Genomic DNA, 16746 nt, shown 5'->3' with positions numbered 1-16746 from the left:
AGCCGGCGGCAACCCAACCTCCCGCCTCACGCCACCCCCCCGGGCCCGTGAAGCGCAACGGCCCCCGCAGGCGGGCGCGAGGCCCCGCCCTCCCGCGACAGGCAGACCGGCCCCGCGCTCCCTGATTGGCTGGCGGTGATGTAATCGCGCGAACATACGGGTACTCCTTGCCGCCCCCCGCGGGACAGGGGGGAGGCCGTGCACCTTTCCCCCTCCTCGCCCGCCCAGCGACCAATCGCCGTGCGGAGCGGCGCGCGGGTCGGGACACGCTCTGCTGCTCCGCCGGGGCCCGCCGGCCCTTCCCCTACGCCCGCCGGTCCCGCTTTATTGGCAGGGTCGACGGCCAATCAGGAGAAGGCACCCAACCGTCCGATTCACGCCCATTTCGCGAAGCGGCGGCCGGGGCGAGAGAGGCTGCGGGACTGGCGGCGCTGAGAGCCAATGGCCTGCAGGCAAACCGCGCCGGGAGGGAAAGGATGTAGCGGGGGGGAGGGAGGCTGGGAGGGGCAAGGGCGCTCGCTGACAGCCGCTTCCGTCAGTCCTGCCCAGGCTACGAGGCCGCATTAAAAAAAAAGTGCGGAGAAAGACAAGAGTCCGCGCGCTAGCACCTTGACTGACAAGAGCCGCAGCCAATAGTTACCAAAGCAGAGGGGAAATGTCCAATCAGGGGAAAGCTTTTGGGCGGGTCCGGTGGGTGAGCGGCGAACGGATCGGCCAATGACACTGAGACGGGGTAGAGCCGGCAGGGCGGGAGGCCAATGGCCATCGGGAGGGGGCGGGACGGTGTGAGCGACGGCAGCGGCAGCCAGTCGGCTGGGAAGGACGCGGGGCGGTCCGGCTGGGAACGGCCGCAGGGTGGTGGGGGTGTGGCCGGGGGCCGTGCCCCGCCCGCCCTTCCCGGAGCGCTCTGACGTGGGCGGTGGGGAGGGCGGGCCTAGCGGCGGCCTTTGGGACAGGGGCTCCCAACATGTCCGCGCTGCTGGCGGCGCTCGGAGTGCGCGAGCGGGCGGCGACTGCGGCCGGCGGCGGCCGGAGCGGGGCGGCCCGCGCCTGAGGCTGAGCCAGGCTTCCCTACACCCGGGCCGGGCCCTGCCGGGCCGCCTGGGGCCCGGACGCCGGGGGACGCCGGTGTTCGTTCGCCGACAGGTAGAGGGGTCGGGGCTGGCCGTGGGGCACGGGCGAACGGGTCGTGTCCGCGCTGGGCCGGGCCGAGGCGGGCAGAGGGGGGGAAGGGGCCGAGAGGCTGGGCCAGGCCTGACCGCGCGTTACCGAGCGGCAAGGCCTGCGCGCTTGCCGTGAGAAGCGGGGGCTGGTAGCGCCCGGCCTGCTCCGTGGGGCCGGAGGGGCGGCGGGCGAGGCCTGCTGCGTGTGCGTCCCTGGGGAGCGGGCAGGCGCCGCGTAGGCCCGGCCTCCGCCTTTTCCCGCCGCGGGGAGAAAAAGAGGGCCGGGGGCCGCACTGACACGGTGAGGGAGCTGGGGCTGCCGGGGCAGGCGCACGGAGGAGGGACGGCGAGGAAGTGGCGGGGAAGCCAAGCCCCCCGGCGTAGCCGGGGACGGAGGCCGGTGGGCCCGCCCTCTGCGCGCCACGGTAGGGCGGGCCGGGGCGGCGGCAGGGGGGCCGGCAGCCCAGGCCCCGCACGCCGGTCGCTGCGTGTGGGGTGAGGGAGCCGGCGGACCGGGTGCCGTGTGGGTAGCGCTCCGTGCGGGTTGGGCAATGGTCCGAAGGTGGCTGGCGTGCCGGTAGTGGCGTGCGGAGCCGGGGTAGGGGGCGGCCGGCGGGCCGGGGCTGTGCACGTGCACTGGCTGGGGCCGGCGGGGCCCGGTGTTTACCGGCGGGGCGGGGCGGTGCGGTGCGAGGCGGCGGGGCGCGGGTAAGGCCCTGCTGTTGGAGGGAGAATCTGCCCTTAGGCCCGGGCGCTTGTGCCGAACCGGTGGTGTGCGGAGGGGGTGAAGTCACAGGCGGATGGGCAGTGCCTGGGCGCCTTTAGCGTGGAGGGGGAAAGAAGTTGGAGGCTGTTCTGTCGTCTTGTAGTTTGAAGCTTGCTGACTCTGCGAACCCAGTGGCTATAAACGTGGATGTATTTTTACTATAATTTGTAGCTAGTCGAAGCGAGGAAGTAATTTTGATGGACTGGAGGCAGCTGGAAAAATCTGTATGTGTGTTGTGTTGCGTGCTGTGGTAGGTTGAGGGGTATGTTTGTACCATGGGGATGCAGATGCTGGGTGTTTAGGAATTGTGGTATGTGAAGGCATATGAATTTAGGAGTGATAGGTAAACAATCTTGTGTGTGTTGTGAGAAGTAAGGTGATAAGTTGGCTGGCTTCTAAGTATTGTGGAGGAGGGAGGCTCTGGGTGGTAAGCCGATGTGGAACTTACAGGCACAGTATTAGCAGGTTGCTACAAGGTTCTGAACTTGTTTTCTTTGGTGGCCAGTGTGGTTAGACTTAATGTGCGAGACCTTCGTGTGTAATATGAGATGGTATGTGGACAGAAAGGCATGCATGTTCTTCCTGCGTGTAAGTTGGTTTGTCTGGTGCTCACACTGAGAGTTGAGAGAGATGCTTGGCTGTCACCAGCTGCCTGAGACCTGTTTGTTGTGTGTTGAGATGCGCTGGGGCACCAAACAGCGTGGTCTGTGTCCTGGGAACGCGAGAGGAGCTGTGAATTGGTGTCTCCCCTGTGATGAACTTGAAAGGCTGGCTATTTGTTGTTTGAGCCATGGGATACAAATTGGAAAACATGTAGCAAATGTCATGTGTTGAGGTCATGATAGTGTTGTTTGGAGAAAAGTCCATGCATGACCTGGGGAGTTGTAGAATTGTAGGTATCTATATTTGTGGCAGGTGTCAGGCAGCGTAAATTTCTGTCTATAAGGGCATCAGTGCGCTTTTATTGTGGGTAAATTTCCAGGGATTACCACAGATTATAAGCAAGTGAGGGCACTTGGGTGGATATTTAGAAGTAGAAATGAACGATGGAGTCTTTGAAAGGTTTGTGTACATTTGAAAAGGGGGGATAGGGTGAGTTTGTGGGGATTATGCATATACAGAGTGAAGATTATGTTAGGCTATGTATATATGTGTGTATCAGGGGAATGGTATTTGTGCAAAAGGGAAACTGGAGTTTTCGTTTTGCTGAGTTAGTGGGAACTCTAGTTTGGGTATGGAGAGAGGAGGCAGACTTTTTTGGCTGAGGCTATGAAAAGTTGAAATGGTGGGGGTGGAAGGATGATGAACTGGGTCCGGTGTCCCAGGTGTGTCCTGAGCAGGTGGGAGGCTGCAGGGATTCTTTGCTCCTCTCAGTATGGAGAGAATTATTTTATAGTTCTGACAGCCAGTGGAAATTAAAAAAGTGAAAGAAGATGAGGCAATTTGTGACTGTTATGAATATTATGAGATTACGGGAGGCTACAGAATAGCCAAGGGTTTTTTGTTTATTTTGTTCTGTTTGTTCCACTGGGTAAATTGTCCATTAACTTTAAGGGTAAACTTTTGCTGAAACTAGCACTCATAATGGTGTTGACAGGTCAGCAGCTAACTAAAACCACTTAATGTTGTGTAGACAAGCCCAATGTATATGTGGGCTCAGGGGCTCGAATGTGTCTATTATATACATGTATTATATGCTTTATATATACCTTTACACTTTAACTGAGTGCATGTGTCCAGAAGGTATGAAGTCTTTTGTACTGGGCATATGCTTGTGTTTGAAAGAGGGTTAGTGCATAAACATTTGAGACTCAGAGATCTGTGAAAAGATGATCTGTTTAGAATAAAAAGCTGTTTGGCTCAGGTGGAAATGAGAAAAAATTGCATGTGTGTATCCCATATTTTGACAGTATGTATTATTTGTTCACACAGCCCCCTATCTCTTCTGCACAGATATTTAGAGGAGGCTGTTATATAGGATATGTGGTTTAATTAAGGCACATAACATCAAGATGAGGGAAATGGAATTAATGTATTATGGAGATGGCTGTATAGAAAGTGCGTAGCACCCATTTTTCTTTTATTGTGGTAGCTGTGAGGTCAGTTAGTGAGGAGGGAACTAGAGAAAGAAGAGAGTAGTCTCATAGTAGTTATCCTGGATAATCTAGTTCCCTTCTTGTCTCTGGTCTGGAATTCTCATTGTTTGCTTAAACTTTTCCAATGGTGATCACTAATGTGTGCTTCTGACTTACTAAACTTGAGACCCTGTCTTGCAGAAATATAAACCCATCACAATTGAAATTAAAGCTTGTGAAATCTGTGTTGAACATAGTCTTTTAAGATGCTCAGTGTTAAAAACTATTGTTTTCAGTGGGCAATTGAGAGTAGGGAGTATTTCTTACATGGATGTATTCCTTCCATATTATAAAAGTGAAAAGGCAGTAAAAATCCACTCTTAATATTGAAAGTAAAAATCTGTGTCTGAAGTATTTGTATTATCAATGTCACTCTTTGAGCAGGTTTTATTTAGACTGCAGCAAGGGATGGGGATTGTGTGTAGAGCAGCATGTTCCTCTTGAATGAAGCAAACTGCAGCACACCTAGTTAAATGCTACCATAATGTTCCTGGGGAGAGGGGGGGTGTGAGGTGGTGGTGGTGTGGTTTTTCTTGGGTTTGTTTTGTTGGTGTTTTTCCCCCAAAAAATGTGAAAATTGAAATTGATCATTTGATAATGTCTTGGATCATCAGTCCAGTAGGAATGTTTATATCTACCATGTAGGCCTACTGTTGTAGCTTAGTGAGTGGTAAATAGCTGTTTTTTTCCTGTCAGCACCAGAAGATAGCTAACCAACCATTGGTTTGTGCACGCAGAGTCTCCTCCAAGTGAATGGGAAGGCCTTGGTGAAAGAATCCAAGCTCTAGACTCCATGTGTGGATTGTGGAAAGCAATTTCTGTAACAGGATATGAACTGTGGCTTCTTCCTTCTCACTGTCTGTTAGCAGTGTGAATGTAGGATAAATGTTTTATGGAACTTCAAGAGAGGTCTGGTTTAGCCCTGGTCTTCAGCACATACAGTATGCATATAATCTTCAGGGAATTTAATTTCAAAATCTGGACAAGTTATTGCAGGTTCTTAAAAAAAAAAAAAAAGGCCACCCAAAATCAAATAACATTGGACTATAAAAGTCCAGAAAAGAGAAATTATTTGCATAGACAATGAAAGATGGGTCCCTGATGCAAGAATAAGGATGCTTAGTTTCCAAAAAGATCATCAAAACTGTTTTTCTTTAACAGACAACCTTGCAAACTTCTCAATTATTTGGTTGATATCTTTCAGTCTTGGGCAGTTATCTAGCATGGGAAACTTTGGTCAAACTGCTTAAAATTTGGCAAATAAAGCTGTGTAAGATTTATATCTGTATCATGTGCTAAAGCCAAATACAAAATCTGAAGAATTAATGAGTGTCACTCCAAAAGAAAACTGATCTGAAAAGCTTTACATGAGATACTAAGAAATAACTGAGCTGGTATAGATCATCTGAGTTTCTTGAGAGGGGCTGAACCGCTCATCTCAAGTTCTTGAGACATTATTGGCATGATGAAACATAAGGTTTGGCAATGAGCGTAGCTTAAATGTGTCTTCTGTATCCTAGGAAAATGTACATTGGGAGATGAGGCACAAAGACGTTTTAATGTAGGAGATGATAGGAGGGAAAACCCCATACCTCAGTGGACAACAGCCTTTCTTATGATTTCAGAGGAAATTATTCAGGCCCAGATATTGTTCTGTGAGGAAAAATAAGTCACTCACAACTTACTTTCCCCATGCACCATTAGTTTCACATTAACATTACTTCAATGCATCATTTTATGGTGTTGCTACATTACTATCTCATGGTGTAGGTTCTCTGCATCTTCGTTGGGAAATAAACTTTTCATTGAGTTTTCTTTCAAATAAATAGTACAACTAGGTGCTTAAGTCTATTTTCACAAGTTTTTAACAGGAATTCAGCTCAGGAGAACATTGCTTAATGATGTTTCAGACTAGGTACTGGAGAGCTTAAGATGGCTCTTTAGTGTGTATGGTAATGACAAGTCAGTGATCACAAACTTCCAGTTAAGTCACAAAGGAAAGCATCTGTCTGTCTTCACAGTTTTCAGGGGATTAGCATGTTAACTGAAAATGTTGTCTTCAGTAATCCTACTTCTGTGTCTGCATCCCAGTTGGAAGTTGACATTTACTGAATGTAGAGCAAACATGTTTCTGTGTTGTTAGTATATGAATTAATTGGTTTTATCAAGGAGGTAAGGAAGTAAGATGATTTGTTGAGTAGAGAAAGTAACTCTTTATTGTAACTTATTCATACAATGCTGCTCTGGCCTGTTCTCACCAGCTCGTCTGTCCTGCTAAAGCCAGGTATTATTTGTTCAAAACTCATGATATTGTATTTCAAGTTTTGTGTAGCAAAAGAAAAATTGGTGACTAGAGAGAACAAATCTCAAATGATGGAACTATTTGTAAAGAACTGATGTTTTGATTCAAGTGGAAAACTGAAACAATGAATATTGTGTTGGTCAGCTTATTCAAAAACAAAAATACCTCTTATCTGGGCAGCTTTGTTGGTTAAGCTGATGTGCAAGTAATATAAAGCATTATTGAGCACGTGCTGCTCTTTCTTTCCTGTTACCAGCTACAGTGGAGCCACTGATGTGGGTTATTGGTTTGTGTTTTCTGTGTTGTTTAAAAAGTTTTATAAAACAGTAGATGTAGGTGCTGCATGAAGTGTGTAGATCTTGGTTTTGTTGGTTTGGGTTTTTTAACTTTATTCAGAGAACTTTCCTAGATGTATCCCACTACCTTTTGATGCTCTGAACTGTAAAGGGGTGGAAGCAAAAGTGTATGAGCGGTGAGATGCTGTTGCTGTAGTTACTCTGGGAAAAGGAACACTCAAATTCACAGTGCAGCCCTCCTCTTTAGGGCTAATGAGGTGTGCACTGGCAGCTTAAGTCTGTGGGTCTAGTTACTGCTGCTTGAGGCTCTCTTAAATGAATGGGCAGTATCTGCCACGTTGATTATATTTACATTAGCAAGCAGTGTGCTGCAATTGAAGAAGATTGTAGAGTGAAGCAACGAGTTAGGCAGACCCAGTGTCCACAGTGTGTGTACTTCATGAGGCTTTATTTCAGTCTACTTGTAGTCTGGTTCTGTGGACCAAGTATACTCCAAACGTGACTGGGTATGAGGTGTTTTCCCAGAGTTTAGGTTTATGTGAGGGATGTCCAGAAACTTCTGAGGTGTGAACCAAAGCACAGCAAGTGAGGTGACTCAGATTTACTTCAAAAGCGCATTCTTGATCTAAAATAAAGTGCTAATGGAGGTGTACCGATTAGGTCTCTAAAAGGCACCTTGGAGCTTTGCAGAGGGTGTTGAGCTGTGCGGGGGGCTGGATTCTGCCTTCTGTCCCCTAAGTGCAGTTGTCAGGATTGCAGAAATTATCCTGCTGCTCTTTGAGTAAGGATTGTTTGTTTGTCTTTGGTAACTGAATCTCTGTTCCCAAATTATTGTGCCTGGTTTTGAAATTGTGTGAAAATGACTGGTGTTAGAACTACAATAAATTCTGGAAAGTAGTTCTTTCATGGTTTTACTTCAGTTAATCGAGAATGAAACTAGCTGTGTGAGCACAGGTTATGAAGCCTGACTTCCTGTGGCTTTGTCTCTTGTGGTTGGATTTTTCTGGGTATACTGTATTGTGAGCTCTGAAAGTATTTTCATGTGTTTGGGGCATTATCTGTCCTGTATGGGAAGGTGGTTTTAGTAACATAGCTGAGCTTCTGCTGCACTTGTCCTCAAGGGGCACTAGTTTGGATGTCTCTCTTTGATCTGACTCTTTATTTCCGCAAAACTCATAGGACCTGATTATCTCTGAAATATTTACTGCTGTTAACTTCTCAATTGTGGCCAGTTTCAAAAAAACTTGAGGGGTAGAATGGCACACTGTAGCTTGGTTTTCTAAGGTTGTGTTCTATTTATTGTCCACTAATGGTATCTCTTGTTTTACTGTCTTTTTGTATTTACCACTATTTTAAATTTCTTCCAGAAGAGTTAAATGTATTTCTACCTCCTGCCCCGCCATCTAGAAGCAGGAAATAGGGAATTACATTCTTAATGGCAACTTCTTAATGGATGCTAAAATCTCTTCTCCATAGTACAGGTAAAATTCTTGAGGGTATCCAATATGCTTCTTAAACTACCCTCAAATAAATATAGACAGGTCTAAAGTTGCCTTTGATGTATATTACAGCCTTTTGTACTACACGCTGGTACCACGTATGGTAATTCTGGACCATAAATGAAGGATTTGAAGATGAATGATGCATTGAAGCCTAGACTGGATTTTGAGTGTGGTGAATTAGGAATTGGAGGGGGCAGGGACTTGTGTTCGTGATCACCCTTGTGACCTTGAAAAGCTGCTGAAACTCTAAGTGCTTTGAAACTTCAGATGAGAAGTACTGTACTGAAGCGATGTGGTACTGCAGACTGAGTTCTGAGAGTTCTGTCTTCAGTGCATAAAGCTAAAGAAATTGTTCCTTTTGCTTCTATTTTAAGCGGGCCTGTGCTCAAAGCACTGACTTCAGAGAGCTTCTGCAAAGATATGAAAGGTGAATCTAGCACAGATGTTACTCAGTTTCTTTCTGTGTCCTTTCTGCTCCTGCTCTCCATTTCCCTAGTGTAGGAATAAAATACTTGTTTTATTTGTTGTAGTTTCCAGTAAGAAAATCTCATCCTGGTCAAAAGATACTCTGTATACCAGTTTGTGCACAAGACCTCACTTCAGATATGGTACTGGTTGGAGGCATTGGTTTCTACTGGCTGACATTGAGTTTGATTCTCTGTGGGGCGTTTAAGGAAAATTGTTTATAGCTGACTTTTGAGGAAAAGGGTGCTCTTCTTTAGTGTGCATATTCAAGACAAACATAAAGTGCTTTTCTTATTTCAGCTGTTGTAAAACTTGAATCCAGACCTAACAGGTAGTCTGACTCCCCTACGTAGTGATCAGTCCTATATCTCAGAAGGCAAAGCAGCTCCACTATCTCAGTAGAGCCCCAGTGCACAATACAGTCTGTTAAGACTCACGAATGCCTCACTTTGGATGTCCTCGATAAGAACTGAAGTGACGCCTCTAAGGAGGTTATTAACAGTGTCTAATTACAGGTGGGATTTACAGGCATCTTTAGTGAGTGTTATCCAGTAATTGTGGGACTGCTACCTATAGGTGTATCCAACTGATTCCTCAGATGTGATGTTTATCCATTTGTTAGCTTGTCATGTTTTCTGCATCTTTACCACTTTTCCAGGAGACATATTACAGCAAGGGATTTTTTTTTTCATTTTTCCTTTTATCTGAGATGTCTTTTTTTAATGTTCTTTTATGGTGTATAAGTATGAAAAATGCTGTTGTACTACTAATGATAATATTAAAATATCTAATACTTGGTCTGGATTTGTTATTTCCTGCTCTTTTCCTTACTGATTGCTTAGGCTGGTGGATGAATTTATTGGAATAATCCAAAGTCTAGGTTGTGGCTGATTATATTACTCTGAGGAGACTTTTTCTAAACTAGCAGAAGGTTGTGCATAAAACTTCAAATAGTAGGGGGTTCATATATAAGCAAAATGAAAACGATCTTGAAGACAATAGCTAGAGCTGGGGGAAGAAAGGTGTGTGAAGCCTGTTCTGTAATTCCTCCATAAGTGTACCACAGTTAAACTGCTGTTTAAAAGATAACCTAGAAGTTCATAGGCATTCAGTCATTGAAAAGGTGCTTTAATAATAGCAATTACTTGTTTTGTGGGAGGTTTTCCAACCAACCCTCCTTTAGATTCTGTGCATCTTTATGACGTAAAGAAACTGGAAACAGTTTAAGGTGACTTTCTCTTTTAATAGTCATTTGTGGAATCGAGGAAAAGACAAGCATATCACCTTTGTGGATGATTATGTTGGAAAGAGAATGCTTCACAATGTTTGCTAGAGTCAAATAGCTGTGCAGTCTCCTCTGCAGGCAGGCTGTAAGAGCTCATGTTTTTTTATAAATGGTAAAAGCTATAGTTTAACATTCCCATGTGTTAAAATTGAAGTAATAATTAGGCTTGTGTGTGATGTGGAAGAAGAGCATTCTTAGGACTCTGCCATAGTGACATTGGTGGCTTGTATCCTACTTTGATATCATAATAAACAATAGAATTTATTTCACTTCTATTTCCCCTTTTGTTTGCCATGCTGGACTATGTCCATGCTTCTATATGTTTTATTACTATATTTGAGTGCGAGAGTGATGGAGCTTAATAGCTGCTGAAAATCAATATCTAGCTTGTAACATTAAATCCAATAGGATGAATTCTCACTTTTTTAACCAGAATGCACCAAACACAAGCAACTCTAGGCCAGAGAAGAACTTCTCTAAAATATTTAGTGAACTCAAAGTAGTAGCTGTTGTTAACCATAACAGCTTACTATGTGGTTTTGACTATTGTTGTGGTATTGTTTGAATTTAAAGAAAACAAGGAATGCTGTCAACTTAGAATATCTGACTTTTGAAGGGAAGGGGATAAGATTACAGACTGTCAAAACAATTTCTTGATTTTTTTTTAACATTAAGCAAAATGGGACTTGACTTACAGAATCAGAGGGGAAGAAATAAAATTCAAGTACAGTTCAGGATTCTTGAAATGAGCTTGTGCACTGCTGTTGCCAATGGCAGGGAATAGAATTTAACATGGTCAGAAAAATGTTGCTGGGGAAAGTATTCTGAAATTGTATTTTTTTTTTAAACCCTTTATTAATTTGTATTTGGAAAATATTTTCCTTGAAAATATATTCTCAGATAAAAAAAGTATATTCTCAGATATATTTAATGACTGTGTTATTTTCAATCTAAAATTTTTCATATTTCTGAATCTTGACAGAGGGAAAGTAGGCTTCCATGTAGGAAAAGTACTGGTCGGTTACTACTTGAAGTGATCTTTTTTTCGCTGCTGTTTTCTGTTGTTCAGAGTTACCAGATTCAAATGTGTTTTATATAAACAAAAATTTGGGTAGCAATTCCATAACTGAAGTAGCTCATTTTTTTGAAAGGTATCTTAAGGTTTGAGCAGACTTGAAACTTGGTTACATTGTCAGCTTCACAAAGAATACAAAGCTAATGTGGAGAACATCTTAATATGATGTCTCTCCATATTGTCTTTTTCTCCATAAGTTTTGTTTGTTTATTGAAGCACTGATTAAAACAGAAGCTCTTGTATGCAGGGGAGACATGACAGCTTAAATCTGTCATGAATTGTCAGATTTGTGCTTGAAGCCTTTCTAAAGTAAGTAATGGTCCTAGAATGTTGTATTGGAATCTCCATCGTCATCTTCTGTATTTATTTTCTTTTTAGTAATCATCTTAACCTATCACTGGTTCAAAAAGAATGTGTGAACCTGAACTACCTGTGAGAGAACTTTCTTCTGCACAGTTTATTTGGTTTCAATTTCAGAACTGTTGATTCTTTCCACTTAGGGTTTATCCTCTCCTTTCCTTGGGTCAAAGTCTGTGTTACCACAGGAAAGAAACTGAACTGAGGCAGGAGAGGAAAGAAAAAGTAGTGTTCTTAGTGAAGAAGAAAACTACAATGCTTTCTAAAGAACAGAAGTCATAAATTCTCTGAGAACTTAAGCTAATCCAGAGAATACTTGAGTAGGCAGAGCACGTTATTCATGGAGGAGTAATCTTCCTTATTCTCTTATCACAGGGTTCTGTGTTCTGTTCATTCATCTGTTCATCATGTGAAAGATTTTTATCAGCAGATCTGCAACCTTTTATTACCAAGTTCTGCTGTCTGCCGCTGGCCTACTGGAATTCTTTGCCTTTCAGAGGTATCGTGACTCTTTGGCATGGTTAAAAACCAACAAGTATAAGTTGACCACTGATAGCTGTATTGCTGGGTAAGATGGGGAGGAGCTTCTTTATATTAGTCTTCATTCTCTCTCCTTATTTTTGTTGATGTGTGGTTTCTTTGAGCTCATTTTCTCCTGTTGTGTCCTTTCTTGGGGGAGTTGGGAAAAGCTTTAGTTTATAGTGCTTTTTCCTGAACTGTGTAAAAGTTAGTGTGGTTTTTTTCTCCCCCCCCCACCCTGAACTTTATTTAAAAAAAAAAAAATCCTCCAGATAGAGCAAAACTTAATGCATGGCATGATCTATTATTAGGTGTCACAGAACTGGTAGACTCCCATCACCATCGCTGAGGAAGCAAAGATTCCTGGGTCTTTGGGAGACTGAAAGGATGTACTTGGACTAAACTGCCATGTTCAGAGAAGGAAAGAAAGGAAAATTAGAGTGCGCTAATGTGACCCAGAATTATTTTTCCATTAAGGCGGGGGGGGGGAGGGGAAGCAGTAAAGCTTGTTTGGCTCAACTGCCAAAGGGTAGTGCCTTCAAAACCTTAGAGAGCAGACAAATGTGAACCCACCACAGTTAAAGTAGCAGCTAGCGTGCAATTCAGTTGAAGCTGAGTTTTTAATTCTGAATTTCTTCTATGTTGATTTCTAGTCATTAAATCTTATGCTACCTCAGTGAGAGTCCTGGACACTAGATACATCTGCTTCCTTTGTCAGCCAGGCACTGTTGTTATTTCTTTACAGCTGTTTAAAAACAATGGATGTAACATCTTGGAAGCTGGCTCACTTAATGTACACAATATAGCTTTGTTTTTGTCTCTTCATTATGGGAAGTTCATTCCCTCTACCCAAACAGCTTTCTGCTACATGCTGCCTAGTTGAATAGCATCTGATATTTCTCTTTTTAGTTAAAGGTCCTTAGAATAATTTGGGTTTTTTCACCACTTTGCATGTTGATACAGTTCAGAAAAGAGACTTCTTGTTAGGCCTTTGCCTGCACTTAAGCATTTGTTTCTGGAACCTACTCATAACCCTGACTGTTTCATTAAGGAAGAGATTCTCATATAATTACCTCAGTATGTTAGTGCTGCTGTATTTCTTCAGTCTTCTGCCTCTCACCATGTGCTTGTCTTCCTCCTCATGCTGACACTAGGCTGTGTCTCATCTTGTGGTGAGAGTGTTATGTGATGTGTGTATGTTGGGCATCTATTGCCGAGGTTAATATTCTTTCAGTTTAACTTCTTGAATCAGCTTGCTAAATGAGGATAAGAGAGCAACTACTAATGCAAAAGCTGGAGTAGAAAGTATACCTGGCAAGAGATGGGCTTACAGCAGTTACCACTTTAGCTTACCCTAATTTCTTGTAAGACTACATCCTGATATGTTTCAAAGGAGGTTCTTTTAAAGTGTAGTTATTAACATGGGTTTTTAACACTGATGGTTTGGATAACTGATGACCTATCTTGTGAGTGAAAGTCCTAAATTTACTTGGAATGTTACTGCTGATGAAGAGAAGACCATACTGGAAGTCACCTAACTGTGACAGTGTTAGCAGTGTCACCAGCCATGTTGCAATCCTAAAGTAAAAGAACATGCAATTAAATGTTCATGTTAAAACCTCTATTATAACTAAATTAAAAATGCCCATCTCTTCTTTTGGATTTTCCCCAAATGCATACGTACTGCTGCTACAGATGTTGAAATGACTCCCCTCACAGCAGTCATTCCAGTTTAATTAAATATCAGCACTTGCTGACAAGAATATCTTTATTCTGTAGGCACATGAGAGTACAGCAGAACCCAAAACTTCATATAGCAAAGGTCGTGGTAAGGAGTCTGTCAGAAAGCTCCTGAGCGAGTCAAGCTTGCTTTCTGTGCTTTTTGTCACATTTGCAAATTTCCTTATGGGATAAGAGGACTGCCTCTGCTCATCCGATGTGGTGTTGGCAATGTTCACTGCTTAATATGGAGCTAGAGTATCTTATCTGCTCCCTGCTTCAAGCATAAGTTTTGGGGAACTGCAAAGGGACTGAAATATTTTGGGTGAAACATGAGTAATCTCATCGTTGGTAGAGACTAGAGTTTGCGGTTGTTTGTCAGGCAGTGACTGGTTTTGTGTCTGGAAGTTCCTGAATTTGTTAAAGTTCAGAGGTCTCAGTAAAGTGGGTTTTCTTTCAATACACTCCAGGAGAAATTTAACTAATCTGAAAAGATGTAAGCAATCTGAATTTCAGAAATTCTTTCTAATGTGCATAATGAAATATGTTTAAGTTTTCTTGGCCATTTGCTATTCTTTTCCACTCCTTTCTCATCCATTTCTCTGCCACCAGTTTCTATAATAAATTTTTTGGTAGAGTTAGGAACACCAAGTTTTTCCTTTTATAACCTCTGCTATTACTGTCTTGTTGCCAGATACCTTGAAAGTTAGCCAGAAGCTCAATTGTTTGATGGCTGTGTTCACTTGTTGAGACCTGCTTATTTTTATGCACAGAGTTCTTATATTTAGGCTTTGGAGCATTTGAATTCTGCAAATTGTTGAAGCTTAGAGATGGCTTCTGTTCACTGTTTCAGGCATCCTTGCTATGTTACATAGTAAAGAAAACTTTCACTTGAGAAAAACATTAAATAGTGCTTTACTTGGATAGCACTATATCCATAAGTAGCTTCTATCAACCTATAACAAAACATTTCTGGGGCCCTTGAAAAAAGTGACTGGAAATAGTGTGATTTTACAATGGGTCAGTCATGCTTGACCGACCTGACTGCATTCTGTCAAATGACTAGGCCTTCAGCTGAGGAGAAAGCAGTGGATTTTTTTTTTTTACTTTTACCTTAGCAAGGCTTTTTACAGTGTCCCACAGCATATTCCTGTTTACAGTTTGAATGGGAGGATGACTAGACGTGAAAACTGGTTGAAGAGTCGTCTCAGAGTGACTGATGGTTCATACTCTGCCTGGACAGCAGTTACAACTAGTGCTCCTCAAGGGTCTGCTGTGACCTACTCTTTCTAATGTCTTTGTCAATGACCTGGAGGAGGAGGTGGACTGCACCTTCATCAAGTATAGGGTGGACACAGAGCTGCATGGCTCAAAGGCAGGGCAGCCATCTCAAAGTACTTGGAAAAGCTAGAGGAATGTGCCCGTACAAATCTTAACAAAGTTCAACAAGGGCACGTGCCAAGTCCCGCTTCCGGGATCAGTAACCCTCCTGCAGTGCTACAGACTGGTTGGATTGTAGCTTTGCTGAGAAGGTCCTGGTTCTGGCGAACAACAGGCTAAATACAAGTCAGCAGTTCACCCTGGTAGTGATGAAAACAGCTTTATTCCCCCTTAGTTGGTGTTAGTTCCAGATGTTCCCAGACTGCATCTGTAATACTGTGTCCAGTTTTACTCCTATTTTCTTTATCCCCAACAAGAACAATGTTGATAAACTCAGGGCAAGTCCACCAAGATGGTCAGGGAGCTGGAGTATGTGACCTGTGAGGGCATGCTGAGAGCTTTTGTGGCCTTGTTTACTCTGGAGAAGAGATGCTTAGGAGGGACCCAATAGCAACCACCTATACAAGGATGGATGCCAAGAAGATGGAGCTGGTCTCTTTACTGAGATGCACAGTAGGAAAACAAGAAACAGTGGTCATAAATTTAAATGGGTGGATATATGTTGAAAAACTCTTACAGTAAGGATGATTGTTAAGAGGTTGTAGGAGGTAACCTGTAAGCCTCTGTGGAGGTTTTCAAGAACAGAGTGGATAAAGCCCTAAGCAACTGGCACTGAGTTCAACACTTACTGCACTCTGAGAAGGAAATCGCACTGGATGACCTTGTTAGGTCCCCTCCACTCTGAATCATTCTTTGAAGAGTCACCCATGGCAGGGACCCAAGTAGCCAAACTTATCAATACATTTTGTTTTATTTGGAATCTTGATTCTTTGTGTAAGTAGTATTTATTTCTAGTGCTCCTAAATAAAATAACTTGAATGTAATCAGTTACTCTTGTTGACTGTTTTTGCTATTAAGCATTAGTTACTTGAAATCTACCTATTGAGTAATCATGGAATAAGCAAGGTACGTTCATTGAACAAGCTCATTTCATCTAAGAAAGAAAGGAAAAATATTATTTCTCAGTGTTGAAAAAGAAACTTTAGAACTTTATAGTGATCAATATGCATTGTCTCTCACTTGCCTTCACCCATTATTCTGAACCATGTGGTAAAACAAAGCAATTTGTAGTTTGAAGTTACTGGTGGTGGGGAAGAAAGATACTGGAAAAGGAAACTAAATCTCGGTTTCTCTGAGATTGGTTCACTTCCCTCTTTGCCCAGGCCAGTGAAAAGAATCTGTCACCCTAGATGCTACATGTAGACACATCCAGAACAGAGAAGGCTTTAGTCAGATTCATGCTGCAGAAATTATATACTGGTGTATCTAGGCATGGTGGGTTTAACTGTGATAGCTGTTCTCAGGCATCGGTGAGAAAAGGAACTTTTTTTTCTCATAACCAAGGTAATTGTGGTGAATAGTCAGGTATGTTTCTGCTTTTGCTTTTGAAGAAATCTGTAGTGGCTACTAACAGGCTCCTTTGTCGTGGTTTCTGTGCTTTAGAATAAGCTTGAATTTTCAGTCTTTTCGTTTGAGTCCAGGATCTGGATATATTCTTTTAAATAATTACATCAGTATGCCAGACTTTTCCATCCTCTCCACACTTAAACATGCATGCAAGAGTGCACAGCCTCTGTCTGTGTCATGTAGTTATACATATCCCTGGTTTGGAAATGGATTTGCTTACATGTCTGTGAAGGTGGTACATATTGACAGTGGGAGTTTTTTGGCAAGTAGTGACCATTGAATGGTGTAGCTTAGACCACTTCAAACTTCCATCTC

At 43.3% G+C, this 16746-nt stretch overlaps 1 protein-coding gene across 10 annotated transcripts in view; it reads left to right on the top strand.

The window, feature by feature from the left end:
• The first annotated feature begins 814 nt into the window (after positions 1–814).
• The window catches only part of PPM1B (protein phosphatase, Mg2+/Mn2+ dependent 1B), a 63688-nt gene continuing 47756 nt past the window's right edge, over positions 815–16746 (top strand). For 5 of the 10 annotated variants that reach the window (XM_075749093.1, XM_075749092.1, XM_075749091.1 and 2 more), the window contains exon 1: positions 908–1146. The gene's annotated coding sequence lies outside the window, so the exon portion shown is untranslated. Of the gene's footprint in view, positions 1147–16746 lie in introns of all 10 variants that reach the window. The other 5 variants (XM_075749097.1, XM_075749095.1, XM_075749098.1 and 2 more) reach the window with 3 other exon arrangements.

This window comes from Balearica regulorum, chromosome 3 (assembly GCF_011004875.1).
Source record: "Balearica regulorum gibbericeps isolate bBalReg1 chromosome 3, bBalReg1.pri, whole genome shotgun sequence".
NCBI lineage: Eukaryota > Metazoa > Chordata > Aves > Gruiformes > Gruidae > Balearica > Balearica regulorum.
Note: the sequence above shows the minus strand (reverse complement) of the source record. Positions and strands in the feature narration are given on the sequence as shown.